Raw genomic sequence first — 24,496 nt, 5'->3', positions numbered from 1 at the left:
ATAGAGAGAGAGAGAGGCAGAGACACAGGAGGAGGGAGAAGCAGGCTCCATGCCGGGAGCCTGACATGGGACTCGATCCCGGGACTCCAGGATCATGCCCTGGACCTAAGGCAGGTGCTAAACCGCTGAGCCACCCAGGGATCCCGCGGCTTAGATTTATTGATCACTTACTATGTCAATCACTTTACAAACTTACTGAGCCTCAAAACCCAATAACAGAAGTTCTTTATTTTACTGAAGAAACAAGACAGAGTAGGTATGGAACAACGCTAGTACATGACTGAGCAGGATTCAAACCCAGAGTGTCTCTACTATCTATATATTTGATCACTAAATTATACTATCTAGCAGTAAAGATACCAGTTGTTTACATTCTGGTAGACCAGAGTTTGCATATATAAACCTATTTGAATATAAGGAAATCAAACTATAAATGTTGTCTGCAACCTGCTCTTTTCATTTAACAATATGCCACGGACATTTTCCCATGTCAATAAATATAACTCTTCCTTTTTTGATGGCTACCCATCACAATTATTTAAACCGATTCCTACTAATCACTTTATTATTATTTTTTTATTATTAGACAATACTTAATGTATATGACTGTCCAGGTATCTTTGTGCTTTCCTGCTTAGCTGTGTTGGTAACACTTACATGCTTTATCCTCCAAAAAGAGGTAACAATTTGTATTTGTATCTCAATGCATTAGATTTTTTCTTTCCCTACAAACTGGGTATCAACAATTACTTTTTTTCTTTACAAATCTGATAGAAAACACACGCCATCACACAGTTCTAATTGCGTGTGTTTGTGTTTTAACCACAAGTGACGTTATGCCTTTCTTCATACGCCCATTCACAGAGGCTGTCCAGCTTCATGGTCACAAGCACCTGGCTCTGGAGTCAGAGATAGGAGTCAAGCTCTTTTTCTCAATAGTACTCTGGGCACAGGCAAGTTACTTTGCTTCTCCACACCTCTATTTCTTTATATAGAAAATAAAGATAACAATTTAATCCTCACAGGATTTTTGTGAGAATTGTACGCGAAAAATTACACAAGCAGGTTTAACAGTGCCTACCACTTAACAAGTGCTTAATTAAATGTTATCTCATATTTAATGACCAATCGTATTTCTTCTGTTATTTCATGCCCTTCGCCCAAAATGGTGATTCTTAAATGAGTACATGAACAAACCATTTTACAAAACATATTGTAAATATCTTGTAGGAATGCTAATGTCATAAAAACATTCAGTAACCTCAGTGTAAGTTGTCTTACAACTAAATCTAGCATGTAACATAAAACTGGCGCTAAAACACTCCTTTCATATGAAACTGCTATAGCAAAAATTAAAAATAGCATCTCAAGTTGAGAAAACAAAATTGTTTCATCATGTAGTTTGAAATACAGACAAGCAAGCCAACACAGTTTGTTATAACCAGAGGGTTTGCATATGTTTTAGAAAAGTAGTGATTCATGATCTTTTCCAGTTTTTCAAAGTGAAGGTTTTGCTATAGTCTCAATTATGTTCAATTTAAATTTCTTATACAAAGAAAGAAAACAAAACCCATTCTCGAAAACATCAAAGTCAACAATTTTCCCCACAGTTCTTAAAATCCCATAGCCCCCTTTATATGACACAAATCCTAACAACCTATAAACAGAATATATGGAGATTAAAATGTATTAAGTTTATCATAGCCTTACCCCCAAACCAAACCAACTTTCTATTATATAATAAAGTCTTCAACTGTTCTCATAATCAAGTTAGTTGTAACAAAACATCGCTAAAAATAGTAAGAAGGAAGTTTTATATTATTCTAGCAGATCTGGTTTAGGTGTATCCATTGTTGTATATGCTATAAAATTATCCTATGCAAAGGCAGACACTTCTGTAATATGTTTGTAGAATCACAGTGACATAGTGGTTCTGTATATGGCTGCCAGGAGAAAAACAATAATAATGAAGCAGTAGAAATCTGTCAAGATTCTGGAAGATTAACAGGAATACTGAGAACTAACAAGTTGACTAAATATTTGTCTTATGAAGTTACCAGCACCTTGCACTATTTCTCTAGAACCTGAGAGGCTCAGGCCCCCTCATCACTCACCTACAGCTTACAAGGACTTCCACAGGGAAAAAGAGGGAATGAGAGAAGGTCCTTCCTCTCAAGGCTAGAGTATCTTGGAACTGACAGTTTAATAGGGAAAAGAGAGCTGTAAACAGATCATTATAGCATAACCTAATTTGCAGAGCACTGAAGAGGAAGTAGCTAAATGCCTGGGGGAATCTGGAAAAGGCTTATTAACAAAGTAAATGACAGGTGGCCTAACTATTTCAAGAAGCGATTTCAGTTAGAGGTAGTAGTTGTAAAAGTACAAATTTAAGATGCAATCTAAATTTTACACCTATAAAAAGGTGCTCAATTAACTGAGAAAACTATTCATTTAAGGAGAAAAAATATATACCAAAAAGGCAATTCTCCCAAATGCCTTATAAGATTCTGTTCTGCTTTTCCTAAATGTCAGCAATAGCTAGGTTAGCTTTCTCAATTCTGCCCAAACCACATTTTAGAAAAGGAAGCTGAGGCAGATCTGTAGATGTATGCCCCACTACTGTATCAGAGCTAGTAAACTTCTTTAAATCAGTAGGAAATCTTAAATCTAAATTAATCTTGATTCCCTTTTCTGGTAGCTCTATGCTACAGGGGATGCTTCATTAAAAAGCCACAGAAGAAAAGCCCAATGAGGGATCCCTGGGTGGCGCAGCGGTTTGGCGCCTGCCTTTGGCCCGGGGCGCTATCCTGGAGACCCGGGATCGAATCCCACATCGGGCTCCCGGTGCATGGAGCCTGCTTCTCCCTCTGCCTGTGTCTCTGCCTCTCTCTCTCTCTCTCTCTGTGACTATCATAAAAAAAAAAAAAAAATTAAAAAAAAAAAAAAAAAGCCCAATGAGGGCCTCATGAAGGCCTCCAAAATATTTGCCACCAAAAAATGTGTTTCAGTGTATTCTTTGTGAATATTTGTGATAATGACTAAGAATTCAGTTCTGATGACTATCATTTTTCATTTCTTTTAGCTTCACTTCTCAGTGGCATTTTATTTTTTTAATTTTAATTTTAATTTTAATTTTTTTTCTCAGTGGCATTTTAAACTCTTGACTACTCACTTCTTAGAAATGCTACCCTTAAAAAAAAAAAAAAAAAAAAAAAAAAAAAAAGAAAGAAAGAAATGCTACCCTTGGGCAGCCCGGGTAGCTCAGTGGTTTAGCGCCATCTTCAGCCCAGGGCCTGATCCTGGGGACCCAAGATCAAGTCCCACGTCGGGCTCCCTGCCTGAAGCCTGCTTCTGCCTCTGCCTGTGTCTCTGCCTTTCTCTCTCTGTTTCTCTCATGAATAAATAAATAAAATCTTAAAAAAAAAAAAAAAAAGAAATGCTACCCTTGATCTTAACTTATGTAACCTGGTTACCAGCCTTCACTCTGCAAAACAAGCTTACGTACCAAACAACCTGATCAAGCACACAACTGTCTCCATAATTTGGTGCCAACTTACTCATCACTAACACTCAAAGGAGAAGTCCTCTTAATGGGTGAGAAACATCTACCAATCTCTTTTCCATATACTAACAGTGCTAGATAAGAGAAAGCACTCAAAGGTTCCATCAGTTGATTACTGATTTTATCTCCTAGGTCAATAATTCAAATCTTTCAAATCAGAAAAACACTAGTATAATGAGAAGACCACTAATGCATGTTTCTGATGCATATTTTTTGCAACACCACCAAGCATTTTACTCAATTCTGACACCATATACCTGGAGATGTGTCAGAACCCAGAGGTTAAGTAAGGGCTCTGTCCCACAGAGCCTCTACTTATTAGATAACAATCTTAAATCCAGGTTGTTACTGTGCTTCTGATCCACTGGGTATAAACTGGAGGTTCCCATGACCCCCTTCTCAGCTTTGATTAATTTGCTGGAGTGGTTCACAGAACTCACAGAAACATTTACTCATGTTTAAAATTTCTTATAGAAGATATTATAAAGGCTACAGTTGAACAGCCAGAAGAAGAGGTACAAAGAGGAGGGCTTAGAAGGGTCCTGAGCACAGGAGCTTCTGTCCCTATGGAACTGGGGTATACTACTCTCCCCAGTAAGTACATGTGCTGACCAACCTGGAAGCTCATCAAATCTTACTGTTCAAAATTTTCTATGGAGCTTAATCTGCAGTACAGAGTCCCCCAATTTCCCTCTCCCTGATGTCAGTAGGTGGGGCTGAAAGTTCTAATCATTTGGTCTTTCTGGTGACCAGACCCATCCTGAGGCTGTCTAGGGTCCCCACTCTTAATCACTTCATTAGTATAAACTCAAAAAGGGTTCCTTATGATGACAAAAGGAACTTTTATTACTCAGGAAATTCCATGGGTTTTGAGGAGCTTTGTGCCAGGAACCAGGAACAAAAACCAAATACATTTCTTACACATATCACAATACAATAGTGAAACACAAAGTCACACAAATGTAAAGTAAGAATACCAACAGCTTCCTTTTCCTTTTTCCCAAATTTTCAAATTAATTTATCTTGGCATCATACTCTATTTCATGACTTCAAGAGAAAACCAAAGTAGCACTAATTATAAAAGTACATTGAAAGTAATTACAAAACAGTGTGTGTGTGTGTCTCTCTCTCACATATCCTCCTTATCTTCTGTTAAAAGGTGGTAACCAGGGAGACCCACAAAAAAAAAAAACTCACACCCATTGGTAGCCTGAGAGGGATCCCCAATGTCCCACGAATTCACTGCATAGGTAAACACCCACCACACAGGTAAAAACAAATTCTGTACCACCAAGACAATCAATAGGCACACTGGGCCAACTTCTAAACACTAAGTTGGTTATCAACATTGGACACTGTGAAAATCAGTAATGGAATCCTCACTAAAATGGAGCTAGGAGGTCCTGGCACCAGAAACACTTATCCCCTACTGTTACTAAATAATCTATCACGGTCACTAACTCAGGAATTGAATGGGTAAGATCTGGTACACTGTGTGGCCAACTGCTCTGTTCCATGGAATCCTGAGGAAGCTGGACAAATTGAAAAGCATAGCTCCTGGCTAGGTTTGCCAAAACTGTTGCTGAACAAACTCGGACAAACCCATTGCAAGAGAAGCCAGTAACTCAAAAGACCAGTGTTTGGAAAAAGAGAAAATGGAGACATTTATTTCAGATGCTGGTACCCAGGGAAGGTGGCAGGCTCAAACCTTAACAATCAACCTCTGCTGGCAAGATGGGCCATAGCTCAAGACCCTGTGATCATAAAATGAGCTGAAACCAAGAGTCGGCTGCTTAGTGGACTGAGCCATCCAGGCGCCCTGGCACCTAGAGTTTTGTAAGGGGTGGAGGTATGTGGAAGAGAGCAAGCAGGGAGGCTGTGATCATGGGTGGGGTGGGGTGTGTTCAGCCCAAGGTTATGGGCAGGGAAGGGGACATGCTGGGTGAGTATGGTCTTCTAGGCATTCTGTTGCTATCAGAGCTTTTCTGATCTCTGGTAGCTCTAATGTTCTGGTCATTGCAAAACATCTTCATCAATTACTCAAGAAAGTGTGACAATAGGAACAGAACAATAAAGAAGTAAGAATGATGGGTTTCAGTTAGAGCATAAGTGGTCTTGTCTATTTCTGGTTTTTAACTGTGAGGATCTACAGTTTGAACAAGAGGGCTCACTGACGCTACCATTCCTGGTCCACTACAGACCCAACAGGAACTTAGACCTTGGACAGATGGACTTTATCTTGCAACCAGTTTGGGTGGGGAGGCTTTCTCCCCCTACCCCACCCAAACTAATAACCCCAACAGTTCAGCCAATGAGAAGCCACCATACTTCCAACTCCCAAGTTGCTCCAATGGGCTTTTAGTTTATAATATCCTTCCCAACAAAGCATATTCCTCCTTTGTTGCTGGTTTTCTCCACAGCTTGTTTTTGTCTTGGATTGCAATTTTCTTTTCCTCCCAAAAAACCTCATTTTTTGTTGGTAAAATAACTGGCAGATTTTATTTTTAAGGTTAACAACACTGACATTAACAGTTCAGACATTCTCAATTTACTACCCAAGAAATGTTCAAGGGCTGTTCTGTATTATCACCTCGGTTTTCTATTAGAACTAAAATTTCACAACACAGCAATCTCCTGGAAAAAAACTGGAAGAGTTGAATGATTTAAGAATCAAATTAATCCATAAACACCTGCTTTGGAAGGGACCAATTATAATGAAAGTCCTTCATGCCACTAGAATCTTCCTCCCCAGGAAGCAGTAGCTACTAAAATATACTTGCTTGCTAACAGAACTCAGAGCCTTCTTATTTGAAAATATCCAGTTCTCAGGTCATCAGTGAACAATTTTGGCTCTTGAAGGCCAGCTTAGCAAGATGATGATTTAGCCCTTTTATACTCCCTTTATTTTTTCTAATCCTTTCTATATTTTGTCCACTTTTTGTATGAGATTACTAGCCACAAATTCCTCCAGCTGAAGTGTCATAACCTGTGTATATCATCAATTTATAGGATTTAGGTCAAGCTCAGATGTTAAGTCATCAGAGAGATTTCCTTCAATCTCCCTGACTTTCATAGTTTCAGTACAAGAACAATTAGCATAACTGACAAAATATGCAGTCATGCCTACTTCCATCTCAAAGAATCTGCCAATAGAGACATATATAAACTAATTTGCACAATAAACAAGATACATACCCATGGAGACTGGACTAATTCTAGTAAATTCATTTATGTAAGTAAATACAAAGAAAGATACAATCTGTTGCCATTAAAACAGATCAATCTTTCTTCCCTTCTATTATCATATGACATGAGCTATAGGTGAGATGTCTGGTTATATTTATAGCTCCTTTGAATATTTGAACTCATCTCAGCATGCTTGAAGACAATTTCACTTGATAGGAATAAACTGGATTTTGAGTGGTGAATTTTTTAATGGGCTCTAGAATCTTTACATTTTTACCTTAACTATTACAATTCTAGAAAAATTCCAAGTCAAAGTATATGTGTGCAACCAATGTACAACACAAACTTTAAATTTACTAATTTTGTACTTAAATGTGTAATGGTAACTAATAGGAAACTGGATTTGGAAGTACTTGTGTTTATGAAAGATAATCTAAATTTCTGGCACAATAAAGAAATTCAGACTCAAGAACATGTTGATGAATATGATATAATAAATCAACAAACAAGTTATAGGACTGAGAAAACAAATACAAATTTAGCTAAGCTTTAGTTCCTTGCCTAGGTCCTAACTTCAACTCTGGATGAGTATACTTTTTTTTTTTTTAAGATTTTATTTATTTATTTATTCACGAGAGACACAGAAAGAGAGGCAGAGACACAGGCAGAGGGAGAAGTAGGCTCCATGCCGGGAGCCCGACGCGGGACTCGTTCCCGCGACTCCAGGATCACACCCTGGGCCGAAGGCAGGTGCCAAACCGCTGAGCCACCCAGGGATCCCAGGTATAGGTGTTTTTTGTTTTGTTTTGTTTTGTTTTTGTTGTTTTTCCAGGTATATGTTTTTCAATGATAGTTTGTGGCATATATTCTACCTGCTACCTATTGATTTTCACTCTGAAAGAAATAATAAAATCCAAGTGGTTTTCTCAGAGTCTGATTTACTAACAAAGCATATATTATCCAAGGACTAAGTCAATTCTACACTTGTACCATCTGCCTGGAAGATACATAGTCTGTTTTTGGTGCAGGAATAAAATCAAACATATATCAGTGTTACCAGTTTCATTATCATCAAAAAATGGCCTCAAAAAAACTATTACAATGGTTTTGTGAACATAAACAGAGGAAATCTCATTTAAAACGGAGTCAGGAAGCCCGGAAGGGGGTGTTCTCATGCACTACCACTCACATCCCAAATAGGAGGAAGCTTACTTTACATACCTCAGGCAGGAGGAAGAATTTCTTCTTGTCCAGCAACAGCCCAGCCAATGAGAAACTGCCACACTCAGCAGGTGAGAAGCTGTCACCACCCTGAACTCTGTATAACAGCTCCTCCCAGCAGTGTCCTTTCTTTAATGAAAGCAAGCCCTTCTCTTCTATTTTCCACACTTGCCTATGGCTTACCATAGTCTGCTGGTCCTGGTTTGCAATCCTCCGCTACTCCCAAACAAACTCATTTTGCTGGTAAAATAGCAGGCTCTTTTGTGTTTTTGTTTTTTAACAGTGAACAGCTGCTTTGTGTGTCGGCTTAAGTTACTCAATAAGAGAGTCTTGAAAGGAGACAAGAAAACATGCATTTTTCTAAAAATTTTTTAAAGATTATTTATTTATTCATGAGAGACACAGAGAGAGGGGCAGAGATATAGGCAGAGGGAGAAGCAGGCTCCCTGCAAGGAGCCCAATGGGAGTCACGCCCTGAGCTGAAGGCAGACTTTGCCACTGAGCCACCCTGGTGTCCAAAAAACATGCATTTTTAAAAAGATGTTATTTATTTGAGAGAGAGAAAGGAAGCGGGGATGGGGTGTACATGGGGGAGGGAAAAGAAGGGGGGAATCTCATGCAGGCTCTGTACTGAGCACAAGCCCTAGCCCTAGCAGCGCTCGATCTCATGACCCTGAGATCATGAACTGAGTCGAAACCCAGACTGAGATGCTTAACAGGCTGATCTACCCAGGCACCCTGAAAACATACATGTTTTTAAAAGTTTTACTACTAGGGAGCAGGACAGAATACGTTATAGAGACTCAAGCGTTGGGCCTAATAGATACTTTGATATCTACAACTGACTTGATGAAAGCCAATTGACTTCCCAAGTTGTTGCTTTCTCATCATGAGATTACACTGAAAAAGGACTTTACCTCCATTTTGACCTTAGTCTGTATTTTCTAACTGATTAAGTTCTTCCTTCTGGTGTATATTTTAACTCAGGCAAAAGACCTGATAGTCAAAGCATCCTGTGATGGGAACTGAAACAACCCCCTCAAGCAATAACAACTGCTCTGACAGCCAACAAGACCCCAAATGACTGACCCCCAGACAATGATGACCTGATCTTTACTGCCCAACTGTATATACCCACTAACCTTTGTCTCATATTTTCCTTACATAAGCCTAGAAGTATTTTCAGCATTCAGAAACAGTCTTTGAGACATTAGTCTGCTATCTTCCTGGTGTTGGCTCACTGAAATAAATTTGTTTCATCACATATCTCTTTGCTTTCGGATTTTGTCAGTGGCAAATGGCTGAACCTGTTGTATCTGGATCCCTAGGGCCAGGTGCTCTTCTTGCACCCTTGAGCCCCAGCTATAACAAACACATCAGGTGTTCTTATGGCAATAACTCCAATCAAGATCATTTGTTTCGCAAAGCCAAGTTTTATTAAGTATGAGCATCCTTCCTTAAAACCAAAAACAAAACTGGTTTTAACTTGCATTTCTGGCACAGGAGGGATAATTTCTTTGTTTCTTTTCTTTGTTCATCTTAAGAAAGGGAAGGGGAAGAGAATCCTAAGCAGGCTCCATGCCCAGCAAGAGCTGGACCGTGGGCTTGATCTCACAACCCTGAGATCATGATCCAAGCCAAAATCAAGACTGGGTCACTCAACTGACTGAGCACCCAGGTGCCCTATCTTTGTCTGTTTTTATATCTCATTTGTACAAATTCCTTGACCCCTAAGTTTTTTCTTTTAAATGAAAACACCATATTTTGGAAGTTTATTGGAAATGTTATTCATGCTACTATACAGTATTAAAAAGAAAAATCAAACAAACTTGAGTTGAGATTTAATTTTCTTGACTACTGTTAACAGATTTTTAAATTCTGTCAGTAAATATTTATTGAGGATATTGTTTCTTTTGTTGAAGAAACATCTGCTAGATCCTGCTAGAGAAATTAAAAGAAAAAGAAATGTTCAAACTAGTTGTGGGTAAATAAGTATATAAGTAAAATATAAGTAAGAATATGAGATGAAATAGCATAGATGGATTCTGGAACCAGAAAGTGTAAGTCAGAATCTTGGATTAGGCCTTAGGAAAATGACTATACCTCTCTGTGCCTCAGTTATCTCTAAAATGGGTATAATAATAGTATCTACTTCATATAATTTTTTAAGAAGATTAATTAATTTATTTATTCGTGAGACACACAGAGAGGCAGAGACATAGGCAGAGGGAGAAGCAGGCTCCATCCAGGGAGACCGATATGGGACTCAATCTGAGGACCCCAGGATCACAACCTGAGCCAAAGGGAGATGCTCAACCACTGAGCCACCCGGTGCCCCTTCCTCAAAGAATTTTTATAAGGATTAAATGAACACATACATTAAAGGCCTCACAACAGTATTTGACACATTAGATACATTAGAGCTCATTAAGGAACTATTATGGTTCTGAAACAAACAAAAAGCAGAGGTAAGTACAAATGGCCTATCAGCATGAACCATAAAGGATGGGCAGGATCTGGAGAGAATTAAGGAATGAAAAAATATTGTAGTAAGAATGAGATAATTAGTTTAGCTTGGTTATAATGCAATGTTTTATTTTTTTTATTTTTTTATTTTTTTTTAATGCAATGTTTTAGAGAAAGGTAGGTCTAGAGAAGGGCTGAAGGCTGAGAACATCACAGGGGCCTGAGTATCACCTGACAGGCCATGGAGAACTACTAAAAAGAGAAGAGTGTTTTGAGGGCTAGTGGGTTTTTACAGATGTCCTTGAGAAACTAGATTTTCCTATAAAGCAGTTTTGCTTACTAACATCATCATCTCTACAAATAAAAGCACTAAGCTGGAATCTAAGTGGGCCTCCGCTCTCTAGAGATAGATTATTGAGTTAACAAATGAATATGAAAGAAAGTGAGACTTGACACTAACTTGAAAACTGGTTTGACCCAGTTCATATTACTGTTTAGATTTTGAGTGAAAACTTGCCAGTGAACTCTCAATATGGCCAACCTTTGACCGCTGCTAATGTGAGATGACTGTCTCTGCCACCCACTGCTCACCACCCCCACTTTCTTGCTCGGTGCTTCACTAAGGGTAGCAACACACCCAACTAAAGTACTCTGTTTTCAGACTTCTCTTGCAACTAGGTAAGGCAATGTTAATGAGCTGTACTATATGAGATATAAATTAAGAGTGTCTTGTGGGACTCCTGGAAAGAAGCTGACTCAGCTAGGAAATAAATGCTTTTGCTCCTCTGATCTTATTCCTTTTGGACATAAGGATGGCTACGTTGTTCCATGAAGTCATCCTGACAAAGGAAGTTTCATGTTAGGATGGAGAAACAGGAAGATGGAAAGATCTAGGGCCCTGATTCCAATCCTAGAAGGACTATCTCTGAGACTGCTCTACTTGAGAAGATGAACTACTCTGTGTTTAAGCCACTCTCAGTCCAGTCACTCTTAGAGCCTAACAGATTTCCCAACTTACAGTGCTGGTTACTACCTGTTGTTAGTACAACGAAGTTAGTATAACCACAATGTCCCTAAATTCAGGAATGTATGTAGCTCAGCCATATCCATTAGACTATCAGAATTCTCAGATGTCCAGGTTCCTTGTATTTCCAGTACCGGTCACAGCGCCTGTTACAAAGCAGTCATTCAAGAGAGATCCCCCAGGGTGATGAAACTGTGGGGATGGGGTCTGTGACCTGCTAGCAGCCACTGTTGTATCTCTGGGGTGGAATCAGTTCTGAGATAATGAGGCCAATCAGCAGTGAGAAGCAGCAAACATCCTGCGAAGAGTCACCGCTTCTAAACCTTACTGCCACTCCCCAGCCCAGCTGCACCCATGCCGTCTATAGAGTTCGGGTATATAAGATGTTTAATTTCTCTTTTTGCCTATAAGTTTGAGTTTGGTTTCTGTAACAAGAATCCTGTGTAAGACAATATATTTAGGGAAAAGCAGATTAGGTACACAAAATAGAAAAAAAATCCTTTTCTCAAATTATAAAATATTTGCCCTAGCTACCTACATAAAGCTGCTAAATAAATAGTGCAGAGAAAACAAAGAACAAATTCCAAAACAGTACTTTCACATATATTGTGTATCCTTAACAGTCAATGTTTTAGTATTAATTTAGCTCCTGAAATGTGAAATTCAAATACTTTCTTATTGCCAGGAAAAAAAACGTAGCAGTATTTAGAGTTCCAAACCATTGAGAAATTTAGACATTTGCCCTATAGTCAGTGGTTCCTAAATTCAAAAACTAGTCGTCTCAGAATCATGGGAGAACTGGTTTGAAATACTCATCACTAAGCCAAACCTCAAGAGATTCTGATTCAGCAGGTTTGGTTTGGGCATTATATTCTAAGCCACTAAACTACTTTCAGGCAAAAACAGGCTTGAGTAGCTAGCTGATAGGTATAAGTGGACAAACTAGTGAATATTTCAATTTGTTTCTTCCTTCAGGTAAACCCCACCTTTATTTATAATTTATATGATAGACAAGGTAACTATAGTTATCTCAATTGTAAATGTAAAGAGTTTAAATTAAATGTCTTTCTTTTTCTTACCTATAAAATTCTTGAGTTTCACATGTGAGAATGGTAAAGTATATTATCAATTTTTTCCCATTTTAACAAAATACTAAATACTTCTCATCTTTCCTTTGGTATGAGTTAGGATGCTGTCAGTAACAGAATGCCCAATTAAAAAATGGTTCAAATGATGAAGAATTTAGTATCTCACATAGCAAGAGGAGGCAGTACAGTCTCTGGTCAAATTCAGAGGCTCAGTAATGCTTCTGTGATTCTTTTAATTTTCTCTTATTGTTTCCACAACTGCTACTGCAGCTCCAACTATCATGTTTTTCTAGTAAAGAAGGACAAATTTGTAATTGTAGGTACTTCTTTTTTTTTTTTTTTTAAGAAATGAAGAAAACTTTCATGGAAGTTCTTCAGCTTAAACCTATCACTGTCATAGAGGATAGGATTAACTGCCTAAGAATAATTATTATTAAGGGTTCCTGGATGGCTCAGTTGGTTAAGTGTCTGCCTTCAGCTCAGGTCATGATCCCAGGATCCCAGGATCCCAGGATGGAGAGCCCCAGGTTAAGCTCTCTGCTCAGCTGGGAGTCTGCTTCTCCGCTGCTCCTGCCCCTGCTCTTGCGCGCACAAATACATACACGCGTGCTCTCTAAATAAATAAATAAATAAATAAATAAATAAATAAATAAATCGATCTTTAAAAGAAAGAAGAGTAATTTTATTTATACCCAAAGTCTTGGGAGGCTAACCTTTCCAAAGCACATGGAAGAAAAAACCATTAGAACAAAATCTGGACTCTTTCCAATAGGAATAAAGTTGGAGGGAAGCATGGAGAGCAATAGCAGTTTGTGAGGCACTGACAGTGGTCCACCGCGCTCAGTAAAAACGAAGAAACCATATTTAAAACAATTTAAAAATGCAATTTAGCATGGAGAAACCAGTTCAGTGCATTAAATGACTGGAAAACATGATTAAGCTGCTAAAACTTTAAATCCTGCACCACCAGAAAAAGAAACAAAAGATGTACCCAACTGGAAACTTGGAAGGATATAACCCACATACTTATGCAGTAAAATTCCTGTCAGTCAAATAAAAAACATCTTGAAAATTACTACTCAGGAATGTTCTACTCTAAACAATCTATGTATCAATTACTCTCTGATTTCTAAGTCTGCTCAATATTTCAAAAGCATTACATATTAGATATAAAAGACGAAACAAGAAGAGAATAGGTATTTTAATTTAAATAACAGCAAGTTCAGTTTTAAAGCACTGTTCTTAAAAATTCTGTTCAGATGCCAGAGGATCAATGGCATAACAAATTATAGAAACTCAAACACAAACTTTAGACCATGGACCACTTTCATAGGTTTCCTTTGAAAATCTTCATGAAACAGTATACACTAGTATTACCCAAAAATAAAAAGTCCTGATTGTTGAGAATTTAATCTGGAAACCCCAGAGTCAGTTCAGGATCCCAGGATAAATATTTAGTGTTGGCAGTAATGTAAGATAGCACAGTCGCTATGGAAAACAGTTTAGAGATTCCTTAAAAAGTTAAACACAGAATTACCACATGACTTAGCAATTAAATTCTTAGGTATACAGCCCAAAGAAATGAAAATAGGTATTCGAACAAGTATTTGCAGGCAAATATTCCTAGTAGCACTATCTGCAATAGCCAAAGGTGGAAACAACCCAACAGTCCACCAATGAGTGAATGAGTAAACAAAATGTAGCACATACATACAATTAATTCAGCCACTAAAAAAAAAAAAAAAAAAGTAGATGCTATCAACATGCATGAACCTCAAAACCATTATGCTAAGTGGAAGAAGATAGACATAAAAAGTCACTATATGACTCCTTTTATAAGAAATACTTGGAACCGGTAAATCCACAGACAGAAAGTAGATTAATGGTTGCCAGGGGCTGAGGGGAAAGGGGAAATGGGGAGTGAGAGCTTAATGGGCACCAGGTTTACTTCCAGGGTGAAGGAACTATTTTGGATCTACATAAAGGTAATGATTGCCCACCACTGTGAACATACTAAATGCTACTTACTGTACATCTTAAAATGGCTAATTTTATGCTATATGAGCTTTATAGCAATTAAAAAATAACTGATGTAGCTATAATATGGATTATGTACAGATGTGCAGGAAGATGTGCATTGGAATTGAATCAATCCTGGTCAACAGTATTTCAACTTGCTTTAATATAGTATGATTTTACAATTCTTCTGACTTAATATAATCTGAGATTTTCTTAATTTCACCCAGCATTCTAAGATTTACAATGTGAGTCTACATACTGAAACACAGATTAGCTCCCACACTACAAATGGAAATGCCCACACAGCTAGTAGTTCAGGAGGATAAGTCAAAGAGCTTTCTGATCTAAATCATGAATGAAAGAGACCTTAGTTGTTTACTGTTATGAAGATCCTTGGGGAGGTTTCTTAGTACTTTATAGGTGAGGACCTTCTGATATCACCTTATGAGGCTGTTTTACTACTCATGAGAAGGATGGGGTAAACAAATTGTTGTTGCTTTAAAGCAAGGTTCTGCAAGATCAATCAGGGTGGTCCTTCCCAGAAGGCAGACCATAGAGCATAATGTAACAAGAGAAAAGAACAAGCAACACTTGTAATTTTTAAAACCCCACATATTCTATTATTAAAACTTCATCTTTACCTAGAAATTTTGCTTGCAAATATTACAGATGTGATAAGCAAGTTCTGCACTGGTCCAGAATTTCTGTCCTGCGCAAAGTAATGAGAAGAGTCACACACTCTTGTGGGAACTGACTGGGGCTTTGGGGAAGGCAGGAAGCACCCCCTCTATCATGTCTCCTCAAAGATGGAGCAAATACTTGTAGTTCTGCATTTCTCACCCTTATGGAAGCAAACTGGAATTGGTAGTAAACCCAATTGCCAGGTACTAGCGTGGCATTTCCCATCATGTGAAATAAAGGGATTTGCAAAAACTCTTTTCAATGGTTCCTTTACTGTCTTAAAACTGCTGTGCCATTGTGGCTGAAAGAGAAGAAACCGCAATTTTGACAGATCCTAATACATTTATAAAATAGAAAAGCATACATATTTCACAAGTTAATGACATAAATTTTACTCTTAGAAAGTATTATATATATATATATATTTTAGAGCTACATACTTCTGAAGGTTTATCATATTAACTCTAGTTTATTAGAATACTGATAATTATGAAAATGCTTTAAGTGGAGGGCAGCCTGGGTGGATCGGCCGTTTAGCGCCACCTTCAGCCCAGGGTGTGATCCTGGAGACCAGGGATAGAGTCCCACGTCGGGCTCCCTGCATGGAGCTTACTTCTCACTCTGCCTGTGTCTCTGCCTCTCTGTCTCTCTCATGAATAAATAAATAAAATCTTTAAAAAAAAGAAAAAGAAAAAGAAAATGCTTTAAGTGGAAATAGTCACTGAGGTAAACTGTCTACAATTCCATAAATTAGTCATATTTACTTAGGAATATTTTATAGGGCAGCCCCCGTGGTGCAGCGGTTTAGTGCCGCCTGCAGCCTGAGGTGTGATCCTGGAGACCCAGGATCGAGTCTCGCGTCGGGGTTCCCTGCATGGAGTCTGCTTCTCCCTCTGCCTATGTCTCTGCCTCTCTCTCTGTGTGTCTCTATGAATAAATAAATAAAATCTTAAAAAAAAAGGAATATTTTATAAAACTCTAAATCTGAAGAGCATTTAAGTTAAATTTTTGCAACAAATTCTTTTTTAAAGATTTCCTATGGACACTATTTCATTATAAAGATAGGTAGAGGGGATCCCCCCTGGGTGGCTCAGTGGTTTGGCGCCTGCCTTCGCCCAGGCATGATCCTGGAGTCCCGGGATCAAGTCCCACATCAGGCTCCCTGCATGGAGCCTGCTTCTCCCTCTGCCTATGTTTCTGCCTATCTCTCTCTCTCATGAATAAATAAGTAAAATCTTAAAAAAAAAAAGATAGGTAGAAGTAGGTATTTTCTTTGGGATGATATCTTACCAAGAAATTAGTCCAAATGTAGACGACTGGCTTATTTACCAAATAAGAGCATCATCATCCACTGACAATATGGGCAAGTAAGAAAAGGGAGTTATAATAAAATTTTGTCCAGAGACACTAGTAAACCAGAGTTCTGTCTACTTCTGCCCTATCAGAATATCACGTGTGCTATTAGCAGTATTTAGTTTACATTTAAAAAGCAACTTACGAAGCTTCATCCTAAGCAGTATCTGCAAAATTGCAAGTTTTATCCACTAGCCATATTTTCCAACATGCAACATATATCAAAATGCAAAACTTTCATTCACGTGTTACTTTGTTATTTTGTAATTAACTTTAAAACTCTTTAATACAGGGACGCCTGGGTGGCTCAGAGATTAAGCATCTGCCTTTGGCTCAGGGCATGATCCCGGAGTCCCAGGATAGAGTCCCACACCGGGCTTCCTGCACTGAGCCTGCTTCTCCCTCTATCTGTGTTTCTGCCTCTCTCTGTGCCTCTCATGAATAAATAAAATCTTAAAAAAAAAAAAGATAAAAAGCTTTTTAAAAAATAAAATAAAATTCTTTAATACAAAGGACGGAGGGAGACAGTATCTTAATACCTTATCAGGTATCCACATTCAAGGCAAACAAGGCCATCACACAAATACTTCAAATACCACTATCTAAACTGTATCAAATGGTTTATTAGCATAAGGGAAGTTGGAACTATTTTTTCATGGTGAATTACTCACTCATGGTGAAATGAGTGATATTCAAAGTATGTGGATGGCTAGAAGGTCCTTGCATAAATAGGAAACAAGAATTTGGCTAGCCCAGCAGCCAAACACTTTCGAGTAGTTCCCCATTATAAAGTTTCATTTGGCTCTTTGTTCCTCTCCGTGAAGGGTTCTGCTGGCTGAATTCATTAAGTTAGCTGATCCTTCTGACAGAATGTTGTCTTATTTGGAGTAAATCTTTCACATTAGGGTGTTTTTTGGGAATGCTTAAAAAGGGCACAGAGTAGGGACTTTACTGTTCTTATAGGAATAGGTTAAGTGACTGTTTCTGTACCTACTGGTTAATAGTGTGTGTGTGGCAGCATTCAGCCTAGGACTTGTATTCATGCAGTAACATGCCTGGGAGCAAGGCTGTGGGGAGGAAACATATATGGGTCACATCTACCTGCAGCTGTCAGAGTCTATAAGTACTTACCAAAAGAATTAACAAAAATGAATGCCCAGATTGGCTTATCTCACCTCCCAACATGCCTAAAAATTATTTTCTATACTACGAATGACATGGAACTAGACTTTGAGAAATATAAAGTTAAACCTTTTGTAAAAAAATGAGGAATTAAATCTAACAAAACCAACCGTCATGACTGTAGATTGAGAGTTTCAGATTTCCTAGATGATTTGCTAATGTTCAAAAGTATTAGCACACCATCTCACAGTAAGAACTATAATACAAGTATACTTGGAATACACCTACTTAAGAAGCACTTTAAAAAATCTTTTTAATAGTTTTGAAATTGGGAAACTTCTCACATCTCATGGCATTTCAGGATCACTGTCCACTAGGCAACAGTTGTGATAGTCTCATTACCTGTAAGCTCAAATGTCAGCAGAGTGTGTATCAACACCTTGGAATAAAATCCAAGAGACAAGTAGCAGAGCACACTGTTACCCTAGGACCCAGTAGTTGTGGGGTGGAGGCACTTCAGAACATTTTGGATCCAGGAATCAAAATTAGGCTTGGACTACCTAATTGCAAAGCTATCGGATGGCATCAGATTTGATATACTAATTGAAAGAAAAAATTTAAAAACTTCACTCTATCTATTGTTTTCCCAGTAAAACAAATATTTATCTAATGACATCTTTTGATATGAGCTGATCTACTGAACAAAACTTTAGGTCAAAGCAAACGGGCAGCTACCTCCCTGAAGCATGGTGTTTGATAAAGTAAATGGCATTGGTAGGTCAAGCAAAGGCTCCATCACTCTCTACTATATTACAGTTGACCCAACTGTTCATATTTATAGTATCTCATAGGCATTGAGCTTGTCATTCCTAGAATTAAAGAGTTACTAAAAGAAAACTTGATGTGCTTATATTTCAAAAATATTTACAAATACTTCTGGGTCTGAATCAAACATGTATTTTTTCTAGAACTTATTTTCCACCTCCTTTATTTCTATACTAGTAATTTATTGTCCTTTTGTTACAAGCTATTTCAAATCCTTCATGGGAAGAGGTTAGTTATGAATAAATGAAAATTTCTAGGACCGGAGCCAGTTCTTCCTTCATTTACTATTTTAATCAATAATTACTGAGTGTACCTAGCAAGCAATAGGGGTAGTACGTGTGTCACGTGCACTATATAATTACTACAGCCAAGAATAAAATCATTAAATCAGGTACCACTTTCATTTTCAAAAGATATTTCTATCAAGATTTTCACAAAGTATAAAAATATTTGGTGTATATAACAGACAAACTATAGCCACTAGTTAGGAAATGGACACAAACATGTCTAAACCCAGTTCATCTATAACTCTGAGGATAAAAAAATACAGCTTTGTTTGAGCATGTTTGCACATTATAATCTCAAGAGCTAGACAGTTAAAAAAAAAAACTTTTTACTAATTAAAGTCCACAGCTTATTGAGGTTCTTTAGCTTTTACCCAATGTCCTTTTTCTGTTTCAGGATCTCAACCAGGGTACCATGTTCTCTTTAGTCATCTTGTCCTTAGGCTCCTCTTGGCTGTGACAGTTTTTTTAGAGTTTCCCTATTTTTGATGACTTTACTAGAATAAAGTATTTATGCATAGTCCTTTGGCTTTAGTCTTACAGACTCCACTTATTTTCAAAGTTACTTAAGTCAGCATCTTTGTGCCCCATCCCCTCTTAGTAAGGTTGTGTCATACGTACGCATTCTTTTGTCACAGCCTGCATTCTATTACAGGTCCCTTGATCTCTTAAATTTGCATATAGTCTGGTGTCACTTGTGCTGTAAAGTTCAGTGGGTTCTGACAAATGTATGGTGTCACACAACCACAATTACAGTATCATACAGAATCGCTCCATCACCCTAAAAATCCCCCATGCCTCTTCTATTCAACTCTTCTTTTCCCCCAAGCCCCTCATCTTTATATTATCTCTGGTAGTTTTACCTTTTCCAGAAGGTTTATGGGAATCTTATGCTAGGTAGAATTTTTAGATTGCCTTCTTTCAGTTAGCAACAGGCACTTAAGATTCACCTATGTCTTTTTGTGGCTTGACCATTTCTTTTTACTCCTGAATAACAGTCCTATTATATGGATATACTACAGTTTGTTTAACATTCACCTATTGAAGGATATCATCTTAGCTTCTTTCAGTTTTGGCAATTATGAATAAAGGTGCTATACACATTCATGTGTCATTTATTGTGTGGACATAAGATTTCAACTTATTTGGGTAAATACCAAGAAGCATGACTACAGGATCATATGGTAACACTATGTTTAGCTAATTTATAATAGATGGCCAAATTATCTTCCAATTTTACATTCCTATAGGCAATGAATGAAAGTTCCTGTTGCTCCCTATCAGTGCCAGCAAATGGTATTGTCAGTTATTTGGATTTTAGTTATTCTAGTAAGTATGTCGTAGTATCTCACTGTTAATTTAATTTGCAATTCCCCAATGACAAATGTGTTGAGCATCTTTTCAAATGCTTATCAGCCATCTGCATATTTTCTTTGGCAAGGTGTCTGTTCAGATCTTTTGCTCTTATTTTAATTAGGTTGTTTTCTTGTTGGTAAAGACATTTTAAATGAAGGAATTATGTTTTTGTTCAGATTTACATAATTTACTAGAGAATAGGTTATAAATCAAATGCATCATTTCATCTAGGTCAGCAAAAGTGGAACCAATAGCAAACTACTTGAGTCTTTGATTTTCTTTTTAAAAGCAACACAATAATGAATAACCCCAAATGTCTCAATCTCAAACGGAAAAATTATTAAAGAAATTAAGGCACATTCACAGAAACGGTAAATAATGAAACTAAAAAGCTTCTAACATGATTATAAATTCTGACCACATTTCGGCTTTATAAAAGATTTAGAGTTGTACTGCTTAAAATATGAGCCATGTCAATGACACAGTGTGTCCACTATCAGGGCCTTGGCAAACATCTATGTTTCATTTTCATGCTTTAGTCAAGCTTAATGACACAGACTGCAAGTCAGTCAACTGGTAACTTTCCTCAAGTAGCATTGGGTGGGCATTTTATTTGAGATGTGATTAATAACAGCTTAACAGAAATTAATCTCTTATTTTCTGTAGAAATTGTAACTGTATTCAATGCATCAATGTGATGGAAACATTCAACTAAAAGTTAAAAAAAAAAAACACAAACTGGAGAGTTTCTTTGACTTTTTCTTTGTGTGAATTTAGTTTTTAAGGAAAAAAAAAAAAACCCACAAACTTTGGCAACCGTATGCATTAACCGCTATTTTAGTGTGTCTGACCCAAAGAAAAGCTTCTACTGTTCCTACATTTTTAATGCTCCCCCTTTCATACTCACCAAAACCAAATACATACAGTCTTGTACCAAACATCTTTCCTCCTGAAAAATCCATAGGAAAGTCTAAGAATAACTGTATTTTTAAAATAAAGGGATATGTAAAATGTTATAGTAGTAACCAGTAACAAATATTTAGCTTTTTAAATGATAGGTAACCATATCTAGATAGATAGATTAGATAGATAGATAGATAGATAGATAGATAGATAGATAGATAGATATAGTAAATTGGCTTTTCCAGCTAAATTATGATTACCAATTCATGGCAGAAAATTTTAAAAAAGAGAGAAACCAAAGTAATCTGGAACAGCACATATCCAAATGATTCACAAATCTTTTATAGTTGTTTCTAAAAACAAAACAAAGCAGAGAGCACACACCCCTTCACTCCCAATCAAACAACAAACAGAAGTAAAAATAAATGCAGCCCTAATAGATCAAAAACAAAAGTATAATCAACAGATTTGTTATTAAGAGAAGTGACTGGCTTAAGTTTGAAAATACGATTATAAAGTGTTCTGCCTTATATCTCACTATACATACACTAGTTTCTTTTAGAATGAGTATTTATCAGTGCTTTTTTTTTTTTTAAATACAGAGACATATCGAAGAAAATGGAATAAAATAGGTCAATGATCCCAGTGCTCAGGATAACTGACATACAAAAATAAGAAAATTTGATAGTTCAAAAGCTCATTTAGGAAGACTATGAAAAGTGAAATGCACTAAAAGCCCTATCTGCCCAGGGAGGCCTGTGTGCCTCAGTTGGTTAAGCATCTGCCTTTCAGCTCAGGTCATGATCCCAGGGTCCTGGCTTGGACGCATCAGGGAGCCTGCTTCTTCCTCTCCCCGCTGCAGGTGTGCATGCGTGCATGCACGTGTTCTCGCTCTCTCAAATAAATAAAATCTTAAAAAACAAAAAACAAACAAAAAACCCCAACCCTACTAGTCTCAAGTGTGTCAACAAGTCTCAGCAAATAGTCTTTCTCATATACTGAGAAAACTGAAGATAACCAGTTACCTGACATGTGTCCTTTCAATTACTACACTTACTCCCTGTGGTAGTGAGTCTCCCAAAATGGCACCCAGTGGTTCCAACCAGAACCATCCAGCTGACCTACAGAAAATTCCTATTCCACAAAAATGTTTGTTATTGCTTTTTTTTTGTTATTGCTTTAAGCACCACAGTTTGCTCTGATTTGTTATGCAGCAATAGGTTAAGTTAATATAATCCATTTAATTTTCCTATTAGCTGGCAAATATGAAGTTTCCGCAGACATCATTTAAGTTTTTCTCCAATGTAAAAGCACTTTTCCTTCAGTTCTTTCATCCTTCTCCTTCAGCCAAACTTTTCCAGAAAGTCCAACACCTCAATCATGCTACTAAAACTGCTTTCTCAAAGGTCAATCAATACTCTCATAATTGCTACATCAATGGTCGGTTTCTTTCTCATCCCTTTGGTGTCTGTGCAGTTTTGGACAATTAAAAATCTTTATATCTTTGGTTTCCACAACACTGAATTCGTAGTTCTGACCCAGGCTCTGTGCACTAATTTTCTGACTTTCTTCATGCACTGTATTTTTATTCATTTTTCTGACTTTCTTCATGTGCTAAATTTTTATTCATGCCCTTTAAACACAGGCATTTCTCCAAAATTCTGATTTCAGTGCCTATACCTTTGCTCAAAATAGATATAACAGTACCACCAGCAATAACCAGCACAACTAAAATTTACTGAACGTTAATGTGCTAGGCCCTATGATAACCTCTTTACGTATCTTATACATCATTCCATATATGTTTAGCCTTTCCATTATAACCGTGGTGCCTAAATATATTCTATAGTTTGGGTAATCTATCACATTAGTCAAGCATTCTTTCCTTTTCCAGGATTAAACTGCATTCCAAAAGGCTTATTCTCTAGTTTACCATCATCTCCCCAACGTTTAGAACAGTGTTTGATATTCTAGTAGTTGTTTATGGAGCACATGATATTTGTTGCATTAATGACTGGAAAACTCACACATATCCCACCTCTTTTTGAGGCAGGATGGGCTGCAACAGAAAATAAGACTACTGGCTTACAGCTATAATCACATGATAATAAGTAATTCATCACCTTGCTTGTTGCATTCCTAAAACATGTATCTCATTCAACGTGTATTATAAACTACCAACATTTCAAAAGTTTCCAAGACTTCCACATAGAACACTATAAAATACTACTGAATAAGTTTTAAAATTTCTTTAAAAATGGAGAAATAAACCAAGGCATATAATGAACACTCAATATTGTAAAGATGTCATTTATCTCCAGATCAATCTACAGATTTACTTCAACTCCAATCAAACTTCCAGCAAGACCTCTTGTGGAAACTAAAACTAAAACAACAGCTTATATGGTAAGGCAAAGAACCAAGAAAGAATGATAATCTTTAAAATGATGATCCAATACCGCTGCCCTGGAGGATACAGAACAATGAGAAATTTCTCACATGCTTTTAGAAATTGATACAATCACTCAGAAACCATGTCTGGCAGTTATCCTCTTTTTTTTTTTTTTCCTGGTAATATCTTCTGAAGTTGAACATACACCTATCTTGTGATTCAGCAATTCTATTCTTGAAAATAAATTCAAAGTAAGGTATAAGGATGAGGACTAAAAAACATGCAAGACTGTTAACAGCACATCATCTTAACAGTCTTAAACTGGAAGTAATCTGAGCATCCCTCTACAGGAGAATGGATAAAATAAACAGTGACATATTTATACAATGGAACATTACACAGCAATGAAAATGAAGAAACTCCTGCTACATGCAACACAGATCCATTTCAAAAGATGCTAATGAGTAAAACAAGCCAGATATAAGACAGCACTGTAACACATTTCATAATACTTTTTTTTTTTTTTCCAAAAACAGATACAACTAGGGCAGCCCGGGTGGCTCAGCGGTTTAGCGCCCTCTGTGGTTTAGCGCTGCCTTCAGCCCAGGGCATGATCCTGGAGACCCAGGATCAAGTCTCGCAGCCCAGGGCATGATCCTGGAGACCCGGGATCAAGTCTCGCAGCCCAGAGCATGATCCTGGAGACCCGGGATCAAGTCTCGTGTCAGGCTCCCGGCATGGAGCCTGCTTCTCCCTCTGCCTGTGTCTCTGCCTCTCTCTCTCTCTGTGTCTCTCATGGATAAATAAATAAAACCTTAAAAACAAAAAAACAGATACAACTATACCTTTGGCATTAGAAGTTAAAATAGTGGTACTTTTAAGGCAAAGGAGTGACAAGTATGGATTGGGTGTAGGCATCCAGTGGTCTTTTGGGATAAAAGCAATATTGCATTTCTTGAGTAGTGGTGCATAAGTATGTTCACTTTGTGATGCTTTATCAAGTTATACATTATA

General features: G+C 37.4%; 1 protein-coding gene across 8 annotated transcripts in view; it reads right to left on the bottom strand.

Annotated features, from left to right (window-relative positions):
* The window catches only part of PLEKHA5 (pleckstrin homology domain containing A5), a 241,028-nt gene that overhangs the window by 116,843 nt on the left and 99,689 nt on the right, over nt 1–24,496 (bottom strand). The gene's annotated exons all lie outside the window — the stretch shown is intronic.

The sequence above is a fragment of the Nyctereutes procyonoides genome, unplaced genomic scaffold, assembly GCF_905146905.1.
Source record: "Nyctereutes procyonoides isolate TBG_1078 unplaced genomic scaffold, NYPRO_anot_genome, whole genome shotgun sequence".
Taxonomy (NCBI): Eukaryota; Metazoa; Chordata; class Mammalia; order Carnivora; family Canidae; genus Nyctereutes; species Nyctereutes procyonoides.
This window is presented reverse-complemented; position numbering and strand designations above follow the sequence as displayed.